A 6,000-nucleotide genomic window follows, 5' to 3' on the forward strand; every position below is an offset into this window, starting at 1 on the left:
CATCTCACCTTCTTTAAACAAAATATGAGAGAATTCCAAAATAAATCCTTCATCTAATAAGGTAAAACGACTAAAGCCACAAAGCAGCAGCATCACCGAAACACCCCGACGTACGTCTGAAACCAACAGATAACCAACGACCACCGACATCCTCTGCAGCGTCACGTCTGGATCCACTCCGTTTGGATCACAAGAAATACGACATTAATGTCACAAAGTTCTCGTCTATTTAACTCCTGATAATAAACCTCTTTAATATTTCCTATACGTTCAGGCACCAGAAGATTTACAGCTTCACAAATATTGATATTCAAAAAGCAAAAGTTGGTAGGTTGTTTTTGTGTTCTGGGTGTATATTTTGAGGGTTTTTTTAAATGTTTTGTATTTTTTATATACTTTATATTTATGTATTTATTTTAGTAAAATAATTACCCCTCTTCACTTGCCCCTGTGAATTCTGGGCTTGACTAATGAATAAAACACCAACCTGACCAAACATTGGGGGTAAATGAAACTAGGTGATCCTGTCAGTCGCCCTCCTCTTCCTCCTCTTCCTCCTCTTCCTCGCCCTGACACCCTCCTCACCTGCCGCCCTGACCCCCCCTGCGGCCGGCGGCACAGTGTGGGCAGTGAAATGATCATCGTCATCATCAAACAGTGCGAAGGATTCCTTTCAACTGCTGGCATGAAAACATCTCAGGCCTGGGGGGGCGGGGATGGTGGTGGTGGGGGGGACAGAGGGATCGCTTAAACATCTCATCCAGCACTCCGTCCCCCCCTTTCTCCCTTTGAATCCCCCTTTACAGAGGGGTGGGCCCCCCCAGCTCTGCTCGCCTTTTGTCCCCCTCCCCAACAGCAGTTTCTGCTCCAGGAGCCTTAGACAAGGCCCCCATTAATTGTGGGGCTGTGTGGAATACACGCGGGACAAAGGGCCCAACAGAGGGTCCGGCCCCCAGACAAGGCTGGAAACAAGTGGTACAGGAATGCCCCCCCCCCGGCTGATGTCACTGAATACATTTACCTACCTCAGAGCGCATTCACTCCCCGCTTTGTTTTATTTGGACAAAAAAAAAGAAGAGGAGGGGAGAGGTAGAAGAGGAGCTGGGGGGGGCTTGAGGATGGGAAATAAGTGGTTGTCGTGGTGACGCGCTGAATCAAAGATATGGTGGAATCTGAGACGTGATTGGACGCCGTGTGCGATAAGAAAAGGTTCAGTACCTCCAGAGCGTTCAGGCCGTTTTCACGGCAATGAAGAGGTTAACTCTTCATCTCAAGTCAGCCCCCCCCCAGAGAGGACGGACAGCCATCTGTGCCCCAACGCCGCCGGCTCGGTCGATTAGATCTTCAACCTGCAGGCCAAGGTGACGAGATGAAGTCTGATTGAACTCCGGGTCCTGGCTCTGAAAGGCGTCCCAGCCGCTGCCTGATTGGAAACTGCCCTCAGAGGGGGGGGGGGGGGCTCGCTTTAATTTTTAAACCCCAGACATGAAAGTGTTTCCAAAGCACATTCAGGAGCAGAGAGTCTTTAAAGCTCTCGTTAGCATGTAGATTATATGCGTTTGAGTGAATTGTCCGAGTATCTACGTGTATTTACATGTTAATATGGTCAGGGACACCATCGTGGTGAAAAGGTGTCGGGGCTGGGGGGTTGGTTAACTGTGTATTTTCACTCTGTGGCCCGTAGGAATGTGATTTCTTTGTGCTGTCAGGGTTCAAAAACATTCCTCTGAAGGCCAGCGGCGTTATGAACCCCGTCTGCAGAAGAACACCCGGGAGACGTCTGATCCTAGACGTTAATATAAGGTCGACTCGTCTCAGCACTAGATTTCACACCAGATCCAAACCGGGCAGCCGGATCTATACCGGTTGGCTGATCAATACATGCAAGACAGAGAGACAGAGATGGAAGGACGTGCAGCAGGTTAGGGTGATTAAGGATAGGGATGGAAGTCTATTGACAGGTGCCAGTAGTGTGATGGGAAGATGGAAAGAGTACTTTGAAGAGCTGATGAACGTGGAAAATGAGAGGGAACAAAGACTAGAAGAGGTGACTGTTGTGGACCAGGAAGTAGTAAAGATCAGTCAGGATGAAGTGAGGAGGGCATTGAAGAGGATGAAGAGTGGAAAGGCAGTCGGTCCTGATGATATACCTGTAGAGGTTTGGAAGTGTCTAGGAGAGGTGGAGTAGAGTTTCTGACTGGGTTGTTCAACAGGATCTTAGATAGTGAGAAGATGCCTGAGGAATGGAGGAGAAGTGTGCTGGTGCCCATTTTTAAGAACAAGGGAGATGTGCAGAGTTGTGGCAACTACAGAGGAATAAAGCTGATGAGCCATACAATGAAGTTATGGGAGAGAGTAGTGGAAGCTAGACTAAGGGCAGAAGTGAACATTTGTGAGCAGCAGTATGGTTTCATGCCAAAACAGAGTACTACAGATGCAGTATTTGCTTTGAGGATGTTGATAGAGAAGTAGAGAGAAGGCCAGAGGGAGCTGCATTGTGTTTTTGTAGATCTGGAGAAAGATGATGACAGGGTGTCCAGAGAGGAACTGTGGTATTGTATGAGGAAGTCTGGAGTGGCAGAGAAGTATGTTAGAGCGGTGCAGGACATGTATGAGGACTGTAAGACAGTGGTGAGGTGTGTGTAGGTGTGACAGAGGAGTTCAAGGTGGAGGTGGGACTGCATCAGGGATCAGCTCTGAGCCCCTTCTTGTTGCTATGGTGATGGACAGGCTGACAGACCAGGTTAGACAGGAATCTCCATGGACTATGATGTTTGCAGATGACATTGTGATCTGCAGTGAGAGCAGGGAACAGGTGGAGGAGAAGCTAGAGAGGTGGAGGTTTGTCCTGGAAAGGAGAGGAATGAAGGTTAGCCGCAGTAAGACAGAGTACATGTGTGTGAATGAGAGGGACCCAAGTGGAAGAGTGAGGTTACAGGGAGAAGAGATCAAGAAGGTGGAGGATTTGAAGTACTTAGGGTCAACAGTCCAGAGCAATGGAGAGTGTGGAAAAGAGGTGAAGAAGCGTGTCCAGGCAGGATGGAACGGGTGGAGGAAAGTGTCAGGTGTGATGTGTGATAGAAGAGTTTCAGCTAAAATGAAAGGAAAGGTGTACAAAACTGTGGTGAGACCAGCGATGTTGTTTGGTCTAGAGACAGTGTCACTGAGGAAAAGACAGGAGACAGAGCTGGAGGTAGCAGAGATGAAGATGCTGAGGTTCTCTCTGGGAGTGACCAGGATGGATAGGATCAGGAATGAGTCCATCAGAGGGACAGCACATGTTAGAGGTTCTGGAGATAAAGTCAGAGAGGCCAGACTGAGATGGTTTGGACATGTCCAGAGGAGAGATAGTGAATATATTGGTAGAAGGATGCTGAGTTCTGAACCACCAGGCAGGAGGCCTAGAGGAAGACCAAAGAGGAGGTTTATGGATATAGTGAAAGAGGACATGAAGGTAGTTGGTGTGAGAGAAGAGGATGAGAAGACAGGGTTAGATGGAGGACACTGATTGGCTGTGGAGACCCTGAAGGGAAAAGCCCAGAGGAGAGGAAGAAGACACCAGATCCCAACCGGGACGCCGACCCCAGACGTCTGCTCCCCCCCCACGAGTGTGTTTGCTCTGGGGTTTATGGACCTGAAGATGCCCCATTCTTGCCACTCAAGATGACTCACATGACCGGCGTTTTGGCCACTCAGGCTGTGAAAGCCGCCCGGGGGGGGGGGTGGGGGGTTTGGGGGGGGTGCCCTTTCAGCACTCAAGGACCTCTGGCTGAGTCTCTGAGTCGCTGATGGAGGGATGTCCCCCCGCTTCACCTGCCGGCTTAGTCTTCATCACTTATGCACATAATCCCTGGTTAGTGCATGTGATCCGGCGGCTCTGGGCCCCCCCCCCACGCCGCCCTGGCTCACATGCTTGCTGGGTGGCTCCTGGGTGACCATGGCAACCCTCATCTTCTCATGACAGTGGTGCTCTAAGTCCCTCTTCAGCCTCTGTTGGTCTTTCTCTGTCTGCTAAAGCCCCCCCTGTGTGTGCTTGGCTCAATCTGTGGCTCTCTGTCTCTTTTCTGGTCCAGAGGGGATTAGAACCGACAACCTCCATCAAACCTGCGTCAGTGCAGCTTAAAAATGAAGGCCTGATCTCGATTTAGTCTCAGTCTGAGATGTGAGATACACTTGTGCTCATCTTTTCAGCGAGGGAGGGGGTCACAGATCATCTTACCCCACAGCCCCAACCTTTAGTTGGCTTAAAGCTCTGGGTATCAGGGCCCTCCAGGGACAGTCGGAGAGCCAACGGGGCCACGCTGTGTTCCCCCCGCCCCCCCACACTAACAAGTGTCACAGTGATCCAGGCTCGTCCTCCCCCTGTGTGAACGCCGTGTGAGAGGCGGCTCCATCCATGCCCCCGCCACCTCCGCACAAGGCCCTCCATTGACTTCTAACCTGTTGAGGGCCGGCGGGGGACAAAGCCTGGGGGGGCGGGGCCCGTCCCTCCGACAAGCCTGTGAACAAACGTTAACACGGCTGCAACTGTCCACCCCTTGAATCACTGGATTTATTGACCAACCACAGAGCCCATTCAGGCCTGGGGGGGGGCACTGATAAAGGATGGGGACCAGGATGGCACCGGGGCCTGGGGAGGGAGCCCATGCTCAGGGAGACCTGACCTTTGTGACCTTTCAGCAGACATGGGTGCGTTCGCGTTGGCCGTGAAATGCGGCCGACCGTAAGCAAGCATCAGGTCGGCGTTGTGTCGGGCCCATCAATCAAGACGAGGACCATCAATCAAGACGAGGACCGGACGAGTGTCCTGACGACAGGGCAAAAGCATGCGGAGAAAAGCCCCTGGAATAAGAGTTTCAGAGCCTCTGTGGCTATTAATTGTGAGCTGGTGGGGTCTCCCTGTGGGGAGGAGACGCTGGACAAAGACTGCGTGCAAACACAAAACCGTACGGCTGGAAGGAAAAGGAGATGAACCCCAAAATGTTTGCGACAGAAAACACGTCTGAGGACAAGCTGGAGGAAATCTTCTGCTGGCTGTGAGGAAGAAAGGCCCCCATCTGCTGCCCCACCCGCACAAAGGGGGTACAGACTGACACAAAAACACATATCGCTTTGTGGAGGAGCAACACTATCCTCCAAACGCCATCGCAAACACACACACACACACACACACACACACACACACACACACACACACACACACACACACACACACACACACACACACGGTGTGTTTACCAAAAAGATGATCCACACAAGTCAGGGAGACGCGCATGAATTCATGACGCCTCCTCGTCCTCATCATGAATATTCCCAAAAAGGCTCTTCCCTGATCTGGGGGAGAGTCTTTTCTTTCTGGTACAAGCGAGGAGCCCCCTCCCTCATTCAGTCCCCCCTAAATCCACCCATTCACTGCCTCTGGGCCCTGATCTCCACATGAAATGATGGCCCTCTTTCTCCTCCACACTCCCGCCTTAGAGCGCCCATATGCCAGCCAGCGAGGAGGCTGGGAAAGCCCATAATTGATCAGTAAGTCTTAGCTGAACAAGTGTGACCAGGGTCAGCCCCCCCACGGAGCACGCAAGAGGGGTTTGATACCCAGATTTATTAGAAAATCTAACGGGAGTTCTGCAGAGCAAACAGAGAGAGCAAACATATTCTAGAAATAAAAATAAGAATGAGAAAACATTAAAAACGCGTTCCCTTCAGTGTTGTTAGAGTCATAACTCAAGGGATTATCTTAACTCATTTCTCAACTTAATCCCATTTTCCCCCCTGAATTATAAAAATCTGTAAACAGCTACACAAAATAATGCATAAATTTCAAACATTAAAATTATTTGTTGTAAAATTGGCGTAGCAGCGTCTGAATGTTCTATTTTGATTGTCTTAAATAATTAGTTGAAGCATAGAGTTGTTACGAGTTTATTTGAATTTAATTTCAGATATTGCTGAGTGTTGTTAAAAAAACAGCATTAAGATTTTCACAATTCATTTGAT

Source organism: Antennarius striatus, chromosome 18 (assembly GCF_040054535.1).
Source record: "Antennarius striatus isolate MH-2024 chromosome 18, ASM4005453v1, whole genome shotgun sequence".
Taxonomy (NCBI): domain Eukaryota; kingdom Metazoa; phylum Chordata; class Actinopteri; order Lophiiformes; family Antennariidae; genus Antennarius; species Antennarius striatus.